Raw genomic sequence first — 24,601 nt, 5'->3', positions numbered from 1 at the left:
AAACTGTTTTGAAGTTGCTATTATATACACCTACTAATTATTTTAAAAATTACTTTGCAATACATGTTTAATATACTTGTGCATAAGAATTGGTGAGAGCTATTTTGACTGAATTTAGGCATCTGAATCCAGTATTCTTTCATTTCCAGTTAATAAAGATTACTGAGGCTGACATGTGGATGTAATCTCAGAAGAAGGAAATAGGGATGACTTTGCACTCTACTGTATTGGAAAATCATTTTCCAGTAAGACACTTACTTTTCCATAGGTTTGTTTAATATGGTTATCATGTATGTTAGTTAAAAATATAATCTCTCTCAAATAATAAATCTAATGCATTTTATACTGCCTTATCAATTATCTTGCAAATGTTTTAATCTGTCAGGAAAAAACAATCTTTATACAGACAGAGTTTAATTTATTTCATGCTGTCTAACCAGTGAACTGAAAATCATTCACAGTACATATATATATATTATATATATACAGATATAATGTCAGAAAAATTTTGAACTGTATTTTTCCATTTTGAATATTTTTATTAAAGATTTTAGTTGACTTTTGAGTAAGCGTAACAAGAGATTTTAATAATAATTGTGAAACTCATAGGTCATTTGAAGGTTAGTAATGAGGTGTTTGAGGCTAATTACTCAGGAAGCAAATCAGAGGGGGTAACATTCCCCACACGTATTGCCACCAGATAAATGAAGCTGTCTTCAGTTTCCCATCTTTCTCTGAGGTAGTCAATCAATGTTAATTGTTTCATTTTACCACCTGCTAAAGAAGCTGTTTTAGGAAAATGCTTCTCAGTTTCTCCAAAAGACTGTCTTTTTAAATGTTTACATACAGCATTTGAAGGGATACAGAAGGTAGTTTATCTCATAGGAATCACTGAACTGGAAAGTTTTCAAAGCCATCTTCTGCAAACTAGGCTAGAGTTTGAGGCAGATCTCTATCCCATCAAGAAAAATGTGCTGCTATTAAAGAACTAAGATAGAAACCTGGTTTAAAAGTCACACACAGCTGTGAAGAGACTAAAAGAAATATCAAACACAGTTGGCACAACCATAAATGTAGTATACCTATACACAGTTGGGTGCTAAATCTATTTTATGTAACTATAAATTGGTAGGTATAGAAAGTAAATTATAAGTGAGCATGTCAAAGGAAATCACAAGTACTATAATTCTAGTTCACGGGAACTGGGTAAAAAGATGCTTATTATTTACTTAAAATATTAAAATAAACAAAAGAGAAAAATGAGTGGCATCAATGATTCCTAACTCTAGAATTCTGAACAATTCCACTTAACTTGATGCTATAAAGGTCAAACTTCTTGCTTGAAAAATAAAGTTTGTGTTTCTTGAACAAGCTTGCAACAAACTCCAAATAACCTCTCATAAGCATTTTTAAACACCTATAATGCTCCTGGAAAATATGCAAAAACAAATGAATTAAAAAAAAAAAAAAACCTGCCCTAGAGTTTCTAATAGAGCTCCTAATGGCACTCGCTGACTAATGTAGAGTGTCACGGGTTAAACTGTGTCCCCATAAAAGTCATATGTTGAAGTCCTAACCCCCATGAACTCAAAATGTGACCTTATTTGTAGATAAGGTCTTTACAAAGATAATCAAATTTAAGTGAGGTTGTTAGGATGAACCCTAATCCAATATGACTTGTCTTTATTAGAGAGGAGAAATTTAGACAGCAACATGCACATACAAGGAAAACATCGTGTGAACGTGAAGCTGGCCATCTACAAGCCAACAAGACAGTCTTGGAATAAATTCTTCCCCAACAACCTTCAAAAACTCCAAACCTGGCAATTCCTTGATTTCAGACTTCTAGCTTCCAAAACTGTGAGACAATATATTTCTATTGTATACATTATGCCCAGTTTATGTTTGTTATTGAAGCCCTAGAAAACGAATACAGAGAAAGCATATTAAAATACAAAATAGTGAGATATTTATTGTATCAGATGGTGAAAATTTAATTATAAATTGTATCACATAGCATTTTTTGAGCCCCATCTTATAAATTTCTCTTTATCTTTTGAAGGACAGATCAAATATCAGCGCTCCCATCGAATTCTTCTAAATTTTTTTCCATTCTTTTCCCTCTAGTGTTTGTGCTTTTCTAATAAAACTCATTGTTACTGACATTAGTCATTCTTCCATGTCTTTTCTCCCCAGAAATTTGTGAATAGCAGAGGGCATATACTATGTGTAATTACATTTTTATATATTTATTGACCTTAGTAGAATGTATTACCATTATATATATAAAATATATAATGTATTTATATAATAAATTTGCTGCAACCATACCAGATCTCCCTTTTCATTTAAAACTCAATTTCATCATAGAAAATTATGCCACTATTTATATAAAGTTGTTTATTACTGTCTTCTTAGAATATATACTTGTTTAGAATGTTTTCTAGTATGCTTTAAAATGCTAATTCGAGATTTTAATAAAATGCACAAATCTCCGACTTTCATTTATGGGAGCTATAAATTATGCTCTAAAGATATTAATTTACTTCTAATTACTGTGATCACCATGATTTCCATATGGCTAATTTTAAAAGTAGATATGGCTAATTTTAAGAGTAGCAAAATAAGTCTTTAGGTATTTTAATCAATATGTGCCTGGAAGATAGTGTTAGCTGTTTAAATGTACCCAGTCCTGTTCCTTTTCTTTTCCCTGGAAAGAAAAGATCCAAGTTTAGGGTAGGAATCATGCAATATCTCTACATCTATAATAGTGGGTATTTATCTGAGCTAACTATCTTCCATTATTTTGTACAGAGATATCCAGATTGATTCAGCAATTCATTCAACAAGTATTTATTATACACTTGACTATGTGTTTGGCTTGGGATACAACAAACATCGCTGCCCTCATTCTATCCCTGTCCTTACTGTATTTTAGTTAGGAAAGAAAGCAATAAACAGGACAAACAAGTATCTTAGTAATCGCCATTCATAAATGGGGATATTATCTATTTCAAAAGTTAAGTAGAGAAGTAGGATAGGAAATGTAGGTGAGATCAGCTGTTTTGAAACTATAGATAGGATGTGAATGGCCAAGAAAGGCCTCTGTGAAAGAACTATTTGGGTAAGACCTGAAGAAGTGAGGTAGCAAGCAGTGTGAATATTTAGGGGGCAATGGCTTTAGGAAGAAGGCATTCCTAAACAGTGAGATTTCTTGGCATGTTGGAGGATTAACAAGGAGGCAGAATGAGTGAGGGATAGAATGGTAGAAAATGAGGCTTTTTAGGTAATGTTGGGCAGAAGAACAAGTGGTGTTTGTATAATGCTTTATTAGCTGTTTTAAGACTTTTTGTTTTGCTTTGTTTTAATGAGTCAAGAATCCTTGTTAGGGCATGGAACAGTGGGCTGATGTAGTCTGATTTAGGTTTTTACCAGGACCACCCTGGCTGCTTTGGTAAGAATAGACTAAAGAGGGCAGGATTGGAAGCAGAGAGAACAAAGATATTGATGGTCTGAATAGGAATAATAAAAATAGAGATAAAGAGAAATGCTAAATTCTGCATATATTTTTAAGTCAATTGCAATGTGATCTGGGAAAGGACAAAATATGAAAAAGAAATCATTGATAACTCTGAGTTTTATGCCATACAATTGGAAAAATAAAGTTGCAATTTATTGAAATTGGAATACTGTGAAGGTAGATGGCATTGTGGTAAATATCAAATCAATTTAAACATATAAAACTTGACACAATTATTAGCCATACAAAATGGGATGTCTAACAGAAAACTGGATATGTAACTCTAGATTAAGTGGAGAGTTACAATTTAAAGTTACTGGTATGAGGAAGGATATTTTAAACCATGACATTAGATAAGATCACCTACTGAATTTGTTCATGGAGAAAATATAAAACATGCAAGAGCTGAGTCCTGGATACTCTGAATGGTTAACAATCAGAGAGATGAGGAAGAACCAACAACGGCAAATAAGAAGGTGATATGGTTTGGCTATGTCACCATCCAAATCTCAACTTGAATTGTATCTCCCAGAATTCCCATGTGTTGTGGGAGAGACCCAGGAGGAGGTAATTGGATCATGGGGGCCGGTCTTTCCTGTGCTTTTCTTGTGATAGTGGATAAGTATCACAGGATCGGATGGGTTTATGAGTGGTTTCTACTTTTGCTTCTTCCTTATTTTTTTCTTGCCACCACCATGTAAGAAGTGTCTTTCACCTCCTGCCATGATTCTGTGGCCTCCCCGGCCAGGTGGAACTGTAAGTCCAATTAAATTCTTTTTCTTCCCAGTCTTGGGTATGTCTTTATCAGCAGCATGAAAGCTGACTAATATAGAAGGAATAGCATCAATGATAGAAGATAACGCAAGAGAGTGGGGTGTATTAGAAGCCAGAGGAAGAAAATGTCTTCTACGTGAAAGAGTCATCCCTACTTTTAAATATTGTTAATACATCCATTAAAGAGAAAAGATCCAAAATCATTGGATTTGTTGTTGTGAAGATCATTGATGTCAGAGCAAAAGCAGTTCTGGTAGCATAGTGGAGTGAAAGCCTGAGTGGAGTGGCTTTAAGAGGAAATGATAGGAGTGAAAATAGAGGCAGTGAATATAGATGAAGGCTTTAGGAGATTTACTCAAGGAGACAAATGGAGTTGCTAGCAGTGTAAGTGGGTTTACAAAAGAAAACATAAGCATTTTTATGAGCTTGAATTTTGTTTTTTTTTGTTGTTGTTTCATTTTTGTTTTTTAAGATGTGGAAAGTATTTTTTCATTGTTGGGAAAAATCTTGGGAAGAACATATATGGATGATGCAAAAAACAGCAATACCCTACTGAGGTCATGCCCTACTGCGTGGGTGAGAAAGTTGAGACCTATAAATGGAGGATCTGGCTTTAGCTAGGAGAAGAAATGGCTCATACACAACAAAATATTGAAGATATACTATATTGGCACAGCGGGTGGAAAATACGATGGAGAAAGCTGTGTTCCTTGGGTTTGGCTTTCACATTAAGTAAGAAGCGAGATCATTAGCCCAGAGGGAAGATAGAGAGGAGATGAGGGATGTTAGAATAGAGATGGGAAGTTATGAACTGGTCATTGATAACAGTACAGTAATAAGAGCATAGGGAAATACAGTAACATTTCTGGGCAATTTTAGTTATTTAGTAAGATGATATTTATTTTTAAAAAATATTAAAGTGGCATTTTTGCTGTTGCTTTGAGCTTTATCTAGCCACCTCCCTCTACTAGGTACTGAGAAGAAATAGTGTGAAGCAGGTTCACTATGCACTGGTTACCAACATGTCTTTGAACAGTCAGACAAAATGCAGTCATATACAACAAATTACATGAAACTGATTTATAATATTACTTACATGTAGGCAGCATGAGACAACAGAAGCCTAAGATTCAGGGAAAACTTGTTCCCCAAAGCTCTGGAAAATACTCAGCACAGATGGAGTTGCAAATGAGCATGCCCCGCTTGTCACACAGCAGATTCCAGAAAGCAGCCGGCCCTGGGTCATGCAATTCTCTGAACTACAGGGTTGAAGGACATTGTGTTTCTGGAAGGGGTGGAGGAAGGGACTGGAACACAACCTAGGCTGTTCTGGACGGTTCCTCTTATCTCAGGATGTTGTACTCCCAGCAGTCTGTAGTTATTTTTGAGACCCACAAGCCAGGAAGCAAGGGAGAACTGGATGGGCCAAAGCCACTTGGAGAACTATCTTGCAAGTAGATGAAGAGCTCCTTCGAACCAGGGATATGATGTATTCAAGGAAATAAAAAGTATAGAAAGTCAAGAAAAATGATGGTAAATGCAAGGAAGAGCTAATGGTTTTCCTAGAAATTTAAGGTGGGTAAATAGAAAAGGAGAACATATAGGGAGTGATGAACAATGAGAAGTGGCAGGATCAGCGGATTGAAGGTCCTGGTGAGATTGAAGTGTTATTTTAATCTTTAGCAATCTTTCAGATCTCTTACTGTTAGAATACTACAGCAAATGAGCTGAAATGATTGGTGGTAATGGTGAGAGTCTGAGATGTTTGATACTGAAATGATGGAAAGGTTGTTGTTGAAAATGATGAATTTGAGTTTAAGATGATGGCAGTGAGTGGACAAATTGAATATCAAAAAAGGCATGATGGGTTTGCTAAAACTCCTTTTACTAAGGAGCCATTAAAAATAGCCAAACCTAGAAGCACAGTGGCCTCTGAAAATATGATAAATTTTTAAAATGTTGTCATAAAGTTGTTCTTAAAGCTCCCTTGTTATTTAGTTATATGTAGAAGCCATTTTGTTGTCTGCTATTTTATCTCAGATATAGAAAATTTGTGCTCCTTATGCTTTCCTGGCTCAACTCCACGATAGATATATCAATTTCACTTGTTTTTTGAAAGAATTAATAATTAGTTATTTCTCTATTTTATATTATTTATTCACTATGCAATTTTTTCCTTTATTTTCTTCTTTCTAATAATGTAAAGTTTGCTGAACTGTTTCTAATTTCTTGAGAAAAATATCTAATTTTCAATAAATTTTTTACAAGAAATATCTATGTGGGCTTTTAAGATTTCTTGTTTAAGATAAATTTATAGATGTAAGCTATTTTGTCAAAAGGTATGCCTTTGTGCATTTTGACATAATGTGAATATATTCTTAAATTGTCCTGCAGAAGTGACATTGGTTTTTCTATATCTCAAAAATACTGTGCAAATCTTTATTGAAAAAATAAAATTTTTTATTTGCCAGTATGATAAATGTCAATGAAGTTATATTTTTAATTTATTTAATTGTATCTGAGGGGCAATATTTATTATGTTATGGCAATTTTATATCATTTTATAAATTATTTATTTTTCCTTTTCACTGTTATCCTTTGAATTGTTCATTAATTTCATTGCTTTGGAAGGCATTTTTACTGATAGAGAATATTCTTCTTCATATAAATCACATATATGTTCTTCCAGTTAGCCATTTACATTTTATTATTTATGGTATTTTTATACATCAAATTAAAAAAATAAGTAATCTAATATTTCAATATTATTTACTTTTCTATTTTATACCTTTAAACTTACATTTAGAGATTATTTTCCACCTTGTAAAATATACAACTAGATAAATAGTAACCTACATATTTATGATAAAATTGAATAGATTTTAGAACATTTGAAGTTTTAATTCATTTATTATGTCAGTTACATAGTTGTATAATCACAATAAATATCCCATATTTTCCTAATGTATGTTCCTTTCACAGTTCATGAATTGAGAGAAAAGTTGGAAAAATGTTGTTCATTAATTTGGAAAAAGAGGAGAATGAATAAAAACTACCTTTCTAAAAGTAAATATTTATGTGAGTCTTCTTACTTGTTCATATCTAGCATCAGTACTATACCTAGATGTATAATATGTGGCTGTAATTTCTTAGTAATCACTATTATTACTAGCATCACTTGTACTAGAAGCACAGTGGCCTTTGAAAATATGTTAAATTTTAAAATTTTGTCATAAAGTTGTTTTTAAAGCTCCCTTGTTATGTTGTTATATGCCGAATCCACTCTGTTGTCTGCTTTTTCATCTGTTATTATTATTATTTATTATTACTCCCTGAGAATAATAAAAATACATGTAAAACCTAAACGCAATCATACATATTATTTATAAATAGAGAACCATAGATATTTAGTTCAATTTAAGACACAGAAGTACAGAAACTAATAAATGATAAACTAGTTTAGTCATTATTCACTTTAAAAAGTATAAAGTGTATGTGATTTTGAGAAAAAATGTTCTGGTTTGCTTTTTGCTCTTAATATGTTTAAACAAATTCATTTTTAAAATATTAAAATATGCTTAGATTATTATAGATGTGCTTACTACCTAAATTATTTTTATCTGTCCTTCACATTGTCCGCTAAATCATTATTAAATTATTATATGTTTATGAGAAACTTACTATTAAATTATATAAGGAGAAAAAAACTGAATATAAAACAAGGAGCTGAGATAACCTCATTTTAAAAGAAAATCTTATTTATTCGGGGCAGACTAGACTTGTAAAACTCTGAGTTTTATCAATTGTCTTGTCTTCAATTTGGGGAAATCATATTATAAGAAAAACAGCAACATTTCTTTTCATACAATATTGTACATTGGAAACTATTTTATGAAACTAAAGACAAATCGGTACACTCAAAATTAAGAAGATAATTTTTTTTTATAAATTTAGAAGTGTTTCTAGTTTTGCAAATTATTTTCTGTATTACAAATGTACAAAATTGCAAATAATTTTTGCATAAATTAGCATAATCTTAACATGAAAGAAATGCAGTCATTGGACCTAAATCTAACAAAAATAAATATTAAGGCATAGTTGCAAATGATAATTAAAAATTATAAGATGAAGGACTTAAAAAGAAAATCTTACCTATATATTCACCAAATTCAAAATTTTATCAGCAATTCATTAGGAAATTCTTCTATAAAATGACTTTTTATCTCTACCACTCCACTGAACATATTCTTCTATCATCAATGATACCCTAATTTTTAAATAAAATTAACTATTACTGAACTTATTTATAACCTATCTCAATATTGGTTATGGGAATTTCTTAAAAAGTTTCCCATAGCTTCTGATATATCTTTATCCCTAGTTGTTCTATCCTTCTAACAATTATTTTGAGTTGCTTCACAATTTTCTTTCCATTGTCACCTGGAATCACATGGTTAATAAATGAAAGAAGGAGGCTACAACTTAGTATTATAAATTCCAAACCCATAATTTTCCCCCGGTCTAAATTGGCATGATAAACAGCTATTGTTTCTATTTCTTTCTCTGTGTCATAGCTGTCATCACATTAATGCAGGCCATTTATTTATTTATTTAAATAGTGGACACTGCAGACCTATTATGCAACTGATATTGTTCTAGGTATTACACATATATCAGCTAACTCTGCAAACAAAAGTCCTTGGATTCCTGGAATTTATATTCTAGCAATTAGAAAGACAATGAATAATAAACATAGTAATAGATAACGTATGTTGCATGGAAGTGATGGCTTCTGCTGTGGGAAAAACACAAACTGACAAGAAGAGTGATTGATGAAGAAGTTACCATTCTTAGTGATCAGGGGGAGGCCCCCTTGAGATGATTGACTCCTGAAAAAAGACTTACAGGATAAGAGAAAGTTAATGAACACATCTAATGAAAAAACATTCCAGGAATTAGAAAGAGCTGGTCAAAAGCTCGAAGACCAAGAACCCCTGATGCATTTAAGAAATAACATGGAAGTCAGTGTGTTTGAAACAGAATGAGCAAGAATAATTCACAGTTTGGGGGCTAATTATATAGGACCTAGGAGGCCATTGCAAAACTTACAATTTTATTCTAAGTGAAATAAACGGTCTTAGAATGTTTTTGAGGATGTATAATTAACATTTTAAATGAATGATTCTGGCTACTGTGTTGAGAATACAATGTAGAGGGGCAAGGATGGAGGCAGAGATACAACAAAGGGGCTCTTCAAGTAATCAAAATGAAATGTTGCTGCTCAGAAGAGGCTGATAGCAGTGGTATGTAAGATGTCATCAGATTCTGGGTGTATTTTGATTAGAGAAACAAAGGATATGCAAATGTGAGAAATATTATAGGACAATTCCAAATTAATATTTTTCTGATAAACAATGAGGGATTTAGAATCAACTGAGACAGAAAACTGCATCTGGAGGAGGTAATTTAGCTAGAGTATGGGGAGAAGACAGCAGAGTTCAGTTTTTGACATGGTATGAAATAGTTATCATATAACCATGAGGAAGCACAGATGAGGCAATTACATATAGGAGTCTGAAGTTCAGCATAAATGTGTGAATGCATGTGATATAATTCTATGAGATCAGAAGAGGTCATGTTATGAGTGTAAACAGAAAAGATAGAGAAGAGAATCAAAGCCTGAGACTGGAACATGCCCTCATTATTTCTCATTCAAACTATAAAACATCTCCTAATTCTTCATGACTTTAATCCCTATCACATCTACTCTAATCTCTCTACAATAATTATAATCATTTTTGTACAACAGAAATGTTATTGTACATCCCCTACTAAGAGAGAACAAGAAAAAAAGTACAAAATTTAACCTTGATGCCTAAGATGCTTACAATTCCAAGCCATGTTAATCAAATGTCTCTCCTTCTTATCCTTCTGTTTCCATACTATTCACCTGTACTTCAGTCATATCACACTTCCCCTCACCCAAAAGTTACTAAACATCTCATATTCCTATTTCTACACATACTGTTTTATCTTGGAATGTCCTTGCTAAGAGATGATTCAATGATAAACTCTTCATTCATGATTCAAGTGTCACCACTTTTTGGTAGATTTCCCTGACATCCGTAAATAAATTTGTTCTTAAGTTCTCCAATTTTAATAATAATTACATGTAGTATCTTAGTGAAAAATTATATGTCTATATTCCCATTGTCCTAAGAATTTATTTAAGATAAATTCCATATTGATTTAAGTCTGTATCTTGAGCATCCAAAATAGTAAACATAATATACTAGACACAGACTGAATAAAATAATGGTTAATAAGAAAACATTACATTATTGGAGTATTTATTAGTAATCAAATTAAAATTGGGCAGAAACTGGTTATAAATATATCTGCTTATTTTTTGTCACATGATGTAATAGCAAATATCATAAATATCTATGACTAGGAATGTGTACATTTTATTGAATTTATATACAAAGATTTTATTATCTCTTTGGGTAGTGAACCAGCAAAAGTAATCTGGGACTGTGCTTATGCTGGAAGAACTACCTGATAACAGATGCAATATATCAGGAATGATTGGTATAGTGAACTACATTTTTCTAAATATCAAGAATTAAAAGGAACATAGAGACTCAAATGAATAAACTGATTCAATATAAGACAAAATAACATCAGTCTATGTCAAAGAAAGTCTTTACTGCAAAGCTATTTTCATCAGGTCATTTTTAAATGACAAAATAAAATATATCATTTGAAAAATAATGGCATAAACAATAACTTTATTCTAACTGAGGATATTGTTTTCAAATTGCTGCTGATTAACCATGGTGGGGACTATTTGAAGAGACCAAAACAATCAATTTATTTGACAAGAGCTATGAGTACTATAAAGTATTTGACAATACATTTTGATATATTTAAAACTGTAGACGGATATAATAGCATTGCAAGGACCTGAGATGAGTTATTTCCTTTTAAAACATTTTTATATGCCATGTTCTACAAACACATAAAATAATTTACCAGGAAAAACTGTCAGTGATTTATTACACACAGTGACCACCAATACTTTCTAATATTACTTTTTATTTTTTGGGAAAAATACTTAAATTGTTGCTATTGCATCAACTTTACTATATTGCATAAAATCATAGTTAAATGACTTTCAATGACTGGCAGAATATCAACTAATTATTTTTTAAAAGTCTAAGAAAGTCTTATCCAATCCTTCCTTTCTTCCTTCCATCATTCATTTCATCACATACATACTGAATATAAAATTTAGAATGCTCTTGAATATGTAAACAAAATAGATGGCACAGTCCTGCTTTAGTGAGGTAATAGCATACTTACACATAAGGAAAAATATAAAAACACATTATAAGACAAAAGTCCTATAGTTAGGTACATAACAAGGATCATAGGACAAACATATTCAATGAGCTACCAATTTCAGTAAATGTGGAGATCAATGTGGGATTGAATAGCAGTAAAGTCTGAATGGAAAATAAGAATTATATAGCTCTTGAATAATTGGTAAGATTTCTATATGAAGAAAAAGTATACTACACTAGGCAGAAGAAACTTGGAAGGTACATGTTTAAGTACAGTCACGCACCACATAACAACACTTCAGTCAAGAATGGACTGTATATACCATGGTGGTTTCATAAGATAATAATAATGTAGAAAAATTCCCCTCACCTAGTGACATAGGTATTATAACATCAAAGCACAACACATTATCTTTTCTATATTCAGATATGCTTAGATTACAGAAATATCATTGTGTTAAAATTGCCTACAGTATGCCATACAGTAACAAATTTGAAACATTTTAGCATATAGGTGAAGGTAAAAAATGCACAGTAAAAGATTTTTTTTTTTCCAAAGGGGAAAATCAATTAAGGTTTGAAGAAAGGAGAGCTAATCATTCTCTTTATTTTGAGAATAAAAGATGTTAGACAAGAACAAAGTAAATAAAAGAGCAAGTTTTTTGAGGTATGCACATTTTTTCAAAATGTGCAAGTGTGTATAGTGTTGAAAACAACATTCAAAAATCATCTTTGAGTCATATGTTTTATTAAAGAAAAGTCTTTCCAAATAGATAATTAAAGAAATATTAGGTCAGAAATGTCCTTTTTTTGGTATAAAGCAGTTTTCCTTTTCTGTGCAACTTAATATTTTTATTTAATAATAGTAATTATTATTATTATTATTTGAGATTAGATTTCACTCTGTCACTCAGTCTGGAGTGCAGCGGTGTGATCTTGGCCTCCCAGGCGCAAGCAGCCCTCCCATCTTAGCCTCCCGGGTGGCTGGGACTACAGGTACACATCACCACACCCAGCTATTAATAATTTTTGTATATTTTCTTTGTAGAGACAGGGTTTTGCCATGTTGCCCAGGCTGGTCTGGAACTCCTGGACTCAAACTATCCACCCACGTCAGCTTCCCAAAATGCTGGGATTATAGGCATGAGCCGCCATGTCCAGTCTTGTTTTTATTTAATTACATCTAAGTCTTTGAAATTGGGTTTTCTAATTTAGCTTATGTTTTTATTTGTTTTGAATCTATTTGCTTTGTTTGTTCTACTGCCTAAAGTTTCTAGTATTTAAGTTAACCTAAATTAACTGTCCCTAAAATATGCTAAATTGAGTTTCAATCTCTCTTCTATTATTGCTTTGGTATTATTGCTGTCAGTTTGATTAAAAAAAAAATAATAATTAAATTCACTTCAAAATGAAATAAAATTTTACCTGAGTATCACCTCAGAAAACCAATTTTTGATAAATAGTATTCACCTCACAATGTTGATCAAGGCAGAACATCTAACTGCTGAGAACAGAAAAATATTTGTCAGGAAATTGATGTTCTCAGTAGAAAGCAAACAAACAAAACCCATGAATTTGTGTACAATAATAAGGAAAAACCATATACCTTTGCAATTATTTTAATTTTCTCTATAGATATCAACTTGGGGTATTATCAATATTCTTGACTTTTTTTGCTCTACTCATTGATAATTTATGCTTATACATGAGGCTTAAATCCCAAAATACATGGTGTTAGGTTCTACTCCTCATCTTTTTCCTCCTAATTCTTCTTTTACAATTTTGTTAGATGATTATTTAAAAACATTCTTATACTTTCTACTTTTAATTTATTACTTATTTTCCTTTTTGGGTATTTGCTAAATTTTATTTTTTAATATTTCTATTTTAAAATCAATTTTATTACATTTTTAATTTCCAAATTATTTCTTGTATTCATTTAATGTTCCTTTTCTGTAGCATGGATTGTACCTTCTCTCTTTTTAAATCACTCTGAAAATAATAATTATTGTTTAATTTTAATATTGTTTTTGTTGTCTCCGTTATATTGCTCTCTTTCTTTAAAATCTCTTTCATAGCTTTCTTCAGTTCCATTTAGCGGATCCTTTCACATGTCTGTGGAATATTTATTTACTATTTGCATTTAAGAATGATGCCTTAAAAGCAGTTGGAAGTTCTTCCATGTAACAGAGATTCCCAATGAGAGATACACAGTTAGAGACTGCATTAGTCAGCTTGGGCTGCCATAACAAAAAACAGACTGATAGGCTTCAACAACAGAAATGTATTTCCTCACAGTTCTGAAAACCACACGTCCAAGATCAAGGTTTCCAGTGAGAGCTCTCTTCCTGGCATGCAGGCAGGCAGCCGCCTTCTCACTATGTCTTCAAACAGCCTTTTCTTGGTACATGTACAGTGGGAGAGAGAGTGCTCTTATGTCTTTATAAGAAAACTAATCCTATTGGATCAGAGCTTCACCACTGTGATGTCATTGAACCTTAATTACTTCTTTAGAGGCCCCATTTCAAAAAACAGCCACATTAGAAATGAGGGTTTCAATGTCTAAATTTTGACAGAACACAATGCATTCTAAAAAAGAAGATCAAGCATAAAGTGAAATTACATTTGGAGACTCACAAAAGATACTTTTTCAAAATTTCAATAGTTTTTTGGGGAATAGGTGGTGTTTGGTTACATGAATAAGTTCTTTAGTGGTGGTTTCTGACATTTTGGTGCACCCATCACTCGAGCAGTGTACACTATACACAATGTGTAATCTTTTATCCCTCACCCCCATCCTACCCTTTCCCCTGAGTCCCCAAAGCCCACTGCATCATTCTTATGCCCCAAAGTCCACTTTTAAAAGAAGTGTTTTCTTGAGACAATTCATTTCCTTAGTGAAAAATAATCAAATTTAACTGGGATGAATATCTGCTTGGCTAACATTTTTCTGATGGCTAAATAGGGGACAGGTCCTGGGTTGAGGTTGGCAGTGGGAATAATTTCTACAGTTCAGGAACTAGAAAATATTAACTATAGGTATTATATTTCTGTAACTCATTATGAGGCACTTAGCTTTCCTGTTGTTATTTAGAAAATAACACTCCTACTTTTTACTAGGTAATAACATATAAGTCAGAGAAGGAATATGATAATGAACAATAATCTTTATTAAGTACATTTCTGATGAAGATGTATAGGGTACAATATGATTAAATGGGTTAAAATTCGAAATCTCTGCCAATTACTATTAACATCACTACTCTTTTCATAGATTACTGTTTGAAATTTTAATTTTTCAAGTAATATTAAATACTTAATGTCAAAAATATAATGGTAAACACAATATTTTATTTCATGAAGAAACACTGGATATGACACTTAATTTAAAGGAACTTAAGAGCAGATCTGTAAAAAAAAAAAATCACTGTGTCTTTGAGTTTAGCATCACATACTTTATTTGGTGAATGTCAAGTGTTACTGAAAGTATATGCAGAATGAGAATATGTAATGAAACTTTTTTTATTATTTAAGGTAAACATAAGAAAAAAAGGTACTATCTTAAAAAACAACTAAATTTACTAAACATGTAATGAAAAAGATAATAAATCATCCAGGAAAATAAGGTAACAATTATCTTTCTTACAACTGAAACAACAGAGATAGTGAAGTTTCCTCATTCGTTTGCTGAAAAATAATTTCTGAAATAGCCTTCTGTTTGAAAAAAGTAATTTTAGAAGCTAAAAAATGAAATTTTGTGAAATACATGCTTTTATAACATTTATCTATTTTTACGCTTTCTTGTGAAACAACTGTAAGATAATTTTGAGCAAAAAAAGAGATTAAACTAAGAAAAACAGGAAGATATGAGGTCAGAAAGCAGAAATTCAATCACAGAAGTGAGAGGTAAAACTATTTGCTGGAATGAGGGTGGCAATGATGTTAAGATGACATTTCTGTAGCAGGTGCAATAAGTCATACTTGACCAGGAAGATGGTGAGTTCCAGGAAAGTTATATTTAGTCGTGGACTGGTGAATGCTTATTAACTTACAATCCAGGGGGGAAAGATCCCTAAAATGAATGGCTCATTTTGGAACATTTTCTAATTTCTATGCTGTAAATATTTCCAGCAGGGAAGAAAACATATAGAACTGCTGATTTTGGAAGAAATACACACAATCAGCTCCCTATAGTTAAAGCCAGCTTCAGCACACCACTTACATGCAAGAAAAAAAATTTGATCAAATAAATTATCTCATCCATTTGACTGTTAAGTGAAGTTCTTCATAGTCCATCAGAGTGTTTGAGGCTGAACTGATTACATACATACAGGAAATTAAACAAATGTAAGAGCAAGGTGGCTTTAATTCCAGGAAGACCAACAAGTAAATTAACAATTCAGGGAAGGAAATGCAATAAATAAGTACTGAGGTAAAAAAAAAGTATTATAAGAAACAGCTGAACTAATTAAAAGTAGTTAACTTTAGGAAATAAGAGGCAGAGGAGAGAATATAGTTTCCTCCTATAAGCATTGTAGTGCAATTTTAATTTTAATCTAAATTTATTTTGATAAAATTTAAATAAAACTTAAAATTCAATAAACACCAGATTGTTTATTGTTTTAAAATAGGAATGTAACTGTTTAAAGAATGTTCTTTTATTTTACAAATATTATTCAAGTTGTAAAAAATGTGTGCAAAAAGGAATGCCATCAGCAGCAGATCAGAATAGGAATACCTGGACCCTCCTTCCCTCTACATACAAATCGCACAATCATACATGGACATATTTCTTTTTTAAGAAATCTAGAAACTAGTTAAGAGGCTCCTGTACCCTGGATGACTGTGAAACCAGCCACATTTAAGCTGGTAGGAAAATTCATACTACTTTCTTGCCGTAATCTCTACCATTAGCACAGTTCCATAAAACAGAGACAAATCCTGTCACCTCTCAACTGCTTTTGGGGGAAAGAAAGAGGTACGAAGAAAGTTCAACACGCCAAATATTCCAGGGGCTACCCAGAGAACTAGTTTCTATCTAGAACTGACAGTACACACACACTACATACTCTAGGAACTCAGGGCCAATGAGAACAGAGATGGTGGTTTGGGGCTGGCAGTCACCATGGCCACTCCCCCAGATTCAGCATACATCAGAAAAATGAAAAACCCCAGATCTCAGTGCCTACCTAGGAAGAAAATAAGGTTCACCACAAATCTAATAACCCAGATTTTCTAGAGGCTGCCTGAGGAACTGATTTCAGTCTTGCTTGTCTCTCAGCACTGTTGAGACTCAGGACAACTCTAGATGCCTGTGGGCCACTAAAAACAAAGAAAGTTGGTAGCACTAGCAAAAGTTTGAGAAACCTTCAGAATCTCTAGCCAGGGTGACTGGTGACGTCTTTACCAATACAAGTACAATCTGTAATGCATAGAAGAGATGATATTTTGTCTAATGTACAAACAGCAACACAGGAAGTTCAAAAAAATGGAAAAAAAAAAAACCCAGGAAAATATTTTCCAAATAAAGGAACAAGACAACTATCTAAAAACTGTCCTGAATGAAATGGAGATAAATAATATACCTGACCAAGAATTCAAACCACTAAAAGATGCTCATTGAGTTCAGTAGATCAATGAATAAAAAAAGTGAGGATTTTAAAAAAGAGATGGAAAAATTTATGAAAGTACTAAACAGAGAGAACATAGAGCTGAAGAATACAATAACTGAAAATTTAACTAGAAAGATTCAACAACAGACTATATTAAGAAAGCAAAAGAAAGAATCAGCAAACTTGATGACAGGTCACTGAACATTATTCATGTAGAGAAGCAGAAATAAGAAGAAGTGAAGAAAGTCTAAAGTACTTATGGGACATGATCAAGTGGATCAATGTATGCATTATGACTGTTCCAAAAGTATAAACTAAAGAGAAAGAACCAGAAGGAATATTCTAATAAATAATATCTGAAAATGTACCAAATTTGGGAGAACAGAATAGATATTTAAATTTAGCAAGCCTGAAAGACCCCTAATAAGGAATGTAAAAAAGTTCAAAATGAGAAACATGAAATCAAATTGTCAAAAGTGAAAGGCAAAAAGTTTTGAAAGCAACAACTGAAAGGCAACTTGTCACATAACAGAGCATTCTCGTAATACTCTCAGTGGACTTTTCTGCAGAAACCATGTAGGCCATAAAGAAACAAGATGATATATTCAAAGCACTGAAAGAAAAAAGAAAAACCCTGTCTATCAAGAATACTATACCCTGCAAATATTAAAAGTAGTTCTTCAAGTTGAAAAGAAAGTATACTAAAGAGCAAACAATAGTTGAACAAAGTTTAAAACCCATTGATAAAAAGTAAATATATAGACAAATACAGATATAATGTTCAAAGCATATAAATGCTAAAAAATCAACAAAAGAGGAATGAAGGAGCAAATGAGCGACAGGACAAAGTAAACAATTAACAAAATAATAATAGTAAATCCGACCATATTGATAATTACTTTAAATGTAAACTGATTTAACTCCCTAATAAAAAAATGAAGTGGCTGAATTAATTGAACTTTAGATTTAATGCAACATATAGACTAAAAATTAAGTGATAGAAAGGATACATATGCGAATGGTAACCAAAAGAAAACAAGAATGACCGTACTTATATCAGATTAGATAGGCTTTAAGTCCAAAATTGTGACAAGATATAAAGAAGGACATTCTATAATAATGAAAGACTAAATTCAAGAAGACAGCATAACAATTACAAATATATTGGACCTAACATTAGAGTACCTAAATACATAAAGAAAACACTAATAGAACTGAAGGGAGAAATAGTAATACAATAAGAAGTGACTTCAAAATCTCACTCTCAGTAGTTGACAGAGGAAAGACAGAAAATCAGCAAAAAACAGCAGACTTGGCTAACATGAAAGAAAAAAACTGACTTAATAGGTAAATGAAGTATTCCTCTCAATAACAGTAGAATGTATGTTATTTTCAAGTACACATGAAATAACTTACAGGATAGATCACATGTTAGGTCACAACAAATAGTAAATTTAAGATGATTTAAAACACAATAGAATGAAATCAAAAACAAATATCACAGGGAAAACTTCAAAGTTTACAAATATGAGGAAATTAAACAAAAACTTTTGAACATCCAGTAGATCAAAAGAGAAATCAGAAAATGTCTTGAAACAAATGAAAATGAAAACACAACATACCAAACTAATGAAATGCAGCAAGGGCAGTATTAAGAGGGAAGTTTTCCGGGATAAACACTTATATAAAAAACAAGAGCCGGGCGCGGTGGCTCAAGCCTGTAATCCCAGCACTTTGGGAGGCCGAGACGGGCGGATCACGAGGTCAGGAGATCGAGACCATCCTGGCTAACACAGTGAAACCCCGTCTCTACTAAAAAATACAAAAAACTAGCCGGGTGAGGTGGCGGGCGCCTGTAGTCCCAGCTACTCCGGAGGCCGAGGCAGGAGAATGGCGTAAACCCGGGAGGCGGAGCTTGCAGTGAGCTGAGATCCGGCCACTGCACTCTAGCCTGGGCGACAGAGCGAGACTCTGCCTCAAAAAAAAAAAAAAAAAAAAAAAAAAAAAGAAATAGCTTAAGTAAGAATCCTACCTCTAAACCTCAAGGAACTAAAACAAAAATAATAAACTAAGTTCAAAGTTAGGTGAAGAAGGAAATAACAAAGATCAGAGCAGAAATAAATAAAATATAGAATAGAAAAATAGAGAAATCAACAAAACTAAGAGTTGTTTTTTTAAAAAAGATTCACAATATTGGGAAATAATTAGCTGGATTATCTAAGGAAAAAAAGGAAGATTCAAATAAAATTAAAAAGGAAAGAGTAGACATCATCACTGCTGCCACAGAAACATTAACAATCATAAGAGATTACAATGAACAACTATAAACCAACAAACTGAATAACAGGAGAAATAAATAAATTTCTAGAAATATGAATTCTGCTGACACCGAATCATGAAGAAAAAAAAATCTGAACATCATAATAACTAGTAAGGAAATTGACTCAATAATAAAAAGCCTCCAATAGAAAAATCCAGGACCGGAATGCTCCATTGAAGAATTCCACCAAACATTTACAGAATAATTAATTCCAATTTTCAATGTCATCCATAAGAATTGAAAAGGAGAGCATAACTCCAAACACATTTTATAAGGACAGAATTACCTTGATACTAAACTCAAAGATACCTTATGAAAATAAAACCATAGGGCAAAAGCCTTGAAAAAATATAGATACAAAAATCGTCAATAAAATATCACAAAAAATTTAACATCATATTAACAAAATAGTACACTATGATCAGTTTATCCCTGGGATGCAAGATTGGTTCAACATATGAAAATCAATTAATGTAATATATTAAAAGAATGAAGACACCGTTATCTAAATAAATGTAGAAAAAAAGATATAAAATTTGTGATCAGACCCTTTTGTGATTATAACTCTCAATAAACTAGGTATAGAAGAAGTGTACCTGAACATAATACAAGCCATACATGACAAGTCCACAGCCAACATCTCACTTAATGGTGACCCTATCAAAACATTTTCTCTAAGAACCGGAACAAGTCAAAGATGATTACTTTCAACACACTATTTAACATAATACTAGAAGATCTACACAAAGCAATTAGGCAGGAGAAAAACATTAAAAGCATCTAAATTGGAAAGTAAAAAGAAAAATATCTCGGTTTGCAGATGACACAATCTAATATGTAGAAACCCTAAAATCTTCATGCACATACACCAAAAAACAACTGGTAGAACTAATTGGCAATTCAGTTAAGTGGTAAGATACAAATTCACCTTACAAAACTCAGTCATGTTTTTATACACTAACAATACACTCTCCAAAAAGGAAAATAATCCCATTTATTACAGTATTAAAAAGTAAAAAAATCTTAGGAATAAACTGAACTAACGACTAAGTTAAGGCCAGTGCCCTGAAAACTATAAAATATTAATGAAAGAAATTAAGGATACAAACAAACGGAAAGATATTCTATGTTCATTAATTGAGAGAATTAACATTATTAAAATGTCTATACTACCCAAAGCAATATACAGATTCAGTGTGATTCCTACTTAAAATCTCAATGGCATTATTTATAGAAATATATATAAAAATTCCAAAATTCATATGGAATCACAGAAGACCCTAAATAGCCAAAACAATCTTGAGAAAGAATAAATATGGAGGAATCACAATTCCTGAAAGTTTGTAATATATCACAAAGCAATAGTAATTAAAACAGTATGGAATGGGCAACAGGACAGACAGATCAATGGGTCAGAATAGACAGTTAGGAAGTAAATCCACACATATACAGTCAGGTAATCTTTGACAAGGATACTAACAATACATGATGGGGAAAATATAGTATCTGTAATAAGTCATGTTGGGAGAACAGAAATTTCACATGTAAAAGAATAAATTTGAACTGATAACTTAGGCCGTACACAAAAATCAACTCAAAATGGATTGAAAACTTAAATGAAAACCTGAATATATAAAACTCCTTGTAGAAAATAAGCAGGAAATGCTTTATGACATTGTTCTAAGCAATAATTTTCTATGTATGACAACAAAAGTACAGGCAACAAAAGCAAAAATAAATATGGGATCACATTAAACTAAAAAGTTTCTTCAGACAGAGGAAACAATCAAAGGAGTAAAAATACAACCTAAAGAATGGGAAAAATATTTGCAAACCATATATCTGATAAGAGATTAGTTTCCAACCTATGTAAGTAATTAAATACCAAAAAAATCTGATTTAAAAATATGCTAAAAATTTTAATAATTATTTATACAAATACATACAAATGGCCACAAAGGATATGCCAAATGTCACTAATCATCAGGGAAATGCAAATGAAAACCATACTGTGATATCACCTCACATCTGTTAGAATGGCTGTCATAAAAATTAACCAAAAAAATTAAATAAATAAAACAAGTCTTGGTGAGCATTTGGAGAATTTGAAACTTTTGTACACTGTTGATGGGAATGAAAAATGGTGTCGTTGTTATGGAAAACATTATGGAGGTTTCTCAAAAAATTTTAAATAATACTGTCATATAAATCAGCAATCCCACTTCTGGTTATTTATCTACAACAACTGAGACAAGAATCTCAAAGAGGTATTAGTATCCCAATACTCATTGCAGCACAATTCACAATAGGGAAAATGCAAAAGCAACGTAAATGTCTTCTGAAGGATTAATGGATAAAGAAAATGTGTGTGTGTGTGTGTGTGTGTGTGTACATATATATGTGTGTGTGTGTGTTTATTTGCTTCTTTATATATAATATATATAACGGAATATTATTCAGCCTTTAAAAAGAAGGAAATTCTGCAATATGTGACAACATGATGAACTGTGAGGACATCATGCTAAGCAAAATTAGTCACAGGACAAATACTGAATGATTGCTCTTATATGAGGTAACTAAAATAGTCAACATATAGAATAAGAGAATGGAATGACAGTTATCAGGGATAATATTCTGGGGAAAAGACAGAAATGGGAAATTGCAATTATATGAGCATACATTTTAAATTATGCAAGATGACTATGTTCTAGGGATATGCTGTACACCATTTTTCCTATAGTTAACAATACTGTATTGTGCACACAGAAATTTGTCTGGTGGGTATATTCATGATAAGTGTTCTTACCTCAATGAAATATATATATATTTTTAATATATAGAAGTAAGGAATAAAGCATTTGGAAAAGTCAATATTCATTAAAACTGATAAAGTGATAGTGCCTAAAATATTCCTAATGTGGTTATACCATACAGGCTTGCTCTTTAGTTCTTTTGTAATGTCTGGCACTGCTTATACCAATTATTACAGATCTTAGCTAGGAAAATAACATGCAGCTGACGAACTAAGGCCTATCTTGCCAAAGGCCTTTTCTTGACTCTAGTTCTTTTTCCCGTTACTTTTCATGAGCAAGTAGATTTCTTCTAGGACTTCTCCTAGCTATTTTCTACTTTGATTCTTAAGAAGAAAATGTATAAACCATCTCTCAATGTCACTCTTTATTTGCCCTCTTTTGCAATTTATCCAATGTAACTCCTTTAATTGCATGTCATTTCAAATTCATTTTTTTCTAATTTCCAAAGCTATTTTATTATTTTTCCCAATTTTATATTTCTTTGTCCATATAAATCAGTTTTTGAAAATTATTTTGGGACTCTCTTTTTCATAATTCCTAGTGGTTTTATACTTGCCCATAATGAATAAGAAAAATAAATGAAATAAAACAAATTAAAAAGCAGATATAAAATATTCAAATAAAATGTTATTGTTTTGTACAAAGAATATATTACAGTAATACAAATTGCTTTTTAATCAAAATAAAGCCATATTTTAGGATGTTAACTTATAGGTACTGTAATTTCACTTATGTAGGACTTATTTGCACTTTTTAGTATTAACTATATATCAAGATAAAGGGTTCAATTCAATAAGATCTAAATATACATGAATCCAACACAGGAGCAACCAGATTTATAAAGCAAGATCTCAGAGACCTTCAAAGAGATTTAAATTCCCACACACTAATTGTGGGAGACTTTAACACTCTGCTAAAAATATTAAACTGATCAATGAGACAGAAAATCAACAAAGATATTCAGAACATGAACTCAGCTCTGAATCAAATGGATCTGATAGATACCTACAGAACTCTCGACTCAAAGCCAACAGAATATACACTTTTCTCATCACCACATGGCCCTTACTCTAAAATCAAACAAATAATTGGAAGTAAAAGACTTCTCAGTAAATGCAAAAGAACATGAATCATAGCAAACAATTTATCAGACCACAGCACAACCGAATTAAAAATAAGACTAAAAAATGTACACAGAACTATACAAGTACATGGAAATTAAATAACCTGCTACAGAATGATTTTTAGGTAAATAATGAAATTAAGGCAAAAATCAAGTTCTTTGAAAATAATGAGAGCAAAGATACAACATACCATAATCTCTGGAACGCAGCTATGGCAGTGTTAACAGGGAAATTTATAGCACTAAATGTGCACATCAAAAAGCTAGAAATATTTCAAGTTAACAACCAAACATCACACCTTATAGAACTGGAGGATCAAGAGTAAACAAATCCCAAAGCTAGCAGAAGACAATAACAAAAATTAGAGCTAAACTGAAGGAGATAGAGACATGAAAATTCATTCAAAAGATTAATGAATCCAGGAGCTGTTTGTTAATAAAATTAATAAAAGAGATGGACCACTAGTTAGGCTAATAAAGATGAAAAGAGAGAAGAGTCAAATAAACACAATCAGAAATGAGAAGAGAGATATTACCACTGAGCCCTCAGTAATACAAACAAACCATCAGAGTATATTATGAACACAACCATGCATACAAACTAGAAACTAGAAGAAATGGATACATTCCTGGACACATACACTTTTCAAAGACTGAACCAGGAAGAAATTGAATCCCTAAACAGACCAATAATGAGTTCTAAAATTAAGGCAGTAATAAATAGTCTACCAAAACAAACAAACAAAAGCAAACAACAGCAACAACAACAAAAAACATGGTACCAAATAGATTCACAGCTGAATTCTACCAGGTGTACAAAAAAAAGCTCGTACCATTCCTACTGAAACTATTTCAAAATGTTGAGAAGAGACTCCTCCCTAACTCATTCTGTGAGGACAGCATAATTCTGATATCAAAACCTGGCAGAGATACAACAAGAAAAGAAAACATTAGGTTAATATCCTTGATGAACATGAATGCAAAATTCCTCAACAAAATACTATCAAACCAAATCCAGCAGAACATCAAAAAGCTTATCCACCATGATCAAGTAGGCTTCATCCCTGGGATGCAAGTTAGGTTCAACATACAC

This window comes from Macaca mulatta, chromosome 5 (genome assembly GCF_049350105.2).
Source record: "Macaca mulatta isolate MMU2019108-1 chromosome 5, T2T-MMU8v2.0, whole genome shotgun sequence".
NCBI classification, from domain to species: Eukaryota; Metazoa; Chordata; class Mammalia; order Primates; family Cercopithecidae; genus Macaca; species Macaca mulatta.
This window is presented reverse-complemented; position numbering follows the sequence as displayed.